This window comes from Brassica oleracea, unplaced genomic scaffold (genome assembly GCF_000695525.1).
Source record: "Brassica oleracea var. oleracea cultivar TO1000 unplaced genomic scaffold, BOL UnpScaffold26011, whole genome shotgun sequence".
NCBI classification, from domain to species: domain Eukaryota; kingdom Viridiplantae; phylum Streptophyta; class Magnoliopsida; order Brassicales; family Brassicaceae; genus Brassica; species Brassica oleracea.
In genome coordinates this window covers 1-263 of record NW_013642519.1, presented here as the reverse complement: position 1 = coordinate 263, position 263 = coordinate 1, and the positions used below count along the sequence as shown (strand labels likewise).

Here is a 263-nt window from a genome sequence, read left to right as displayed (position 1 = left end):
AAGCAAAGTAATGAAAGAGAGAAGCAAGTGTCTGATGAAAGCATATCTAGAAAACATACTTTTCAGAGCAAAGACTCCAACACCAAAGGCTAAACCGCCTGATATTAGAGGATGAGATGCAGCAACGTTTACACCATCTGCATACAAACATTGAATCATCACATGACGTTAAGATAACAACAACGAGAGCAAATCAAAGCACTGAGTGTAGAAACAGACCTTTGATCTTAGTAATCACCATATGCTCGTAAACGTTATACTCA

General features: G+C 38.0%; 1 long non-coding RNA gene across 1 annotated transcript; it reads right to left on the bottom strand.

Moving 5' to 3' along the window:
• Nucleotides 1–59: 59 nt before the first annotated feature.
• LOC106322420 lies at nucleotides 60–263 on the bottom strand. The gene is made up of 2 exons (XR_001266413.1): nucleotides 220–263; nucleotides 60–137 (listed from the first exon to the last, which is right to left on the bottom strand). It is a non-coding gene; the product is annotated as an uncharacterized LOC106322420 (long non-coding RNA).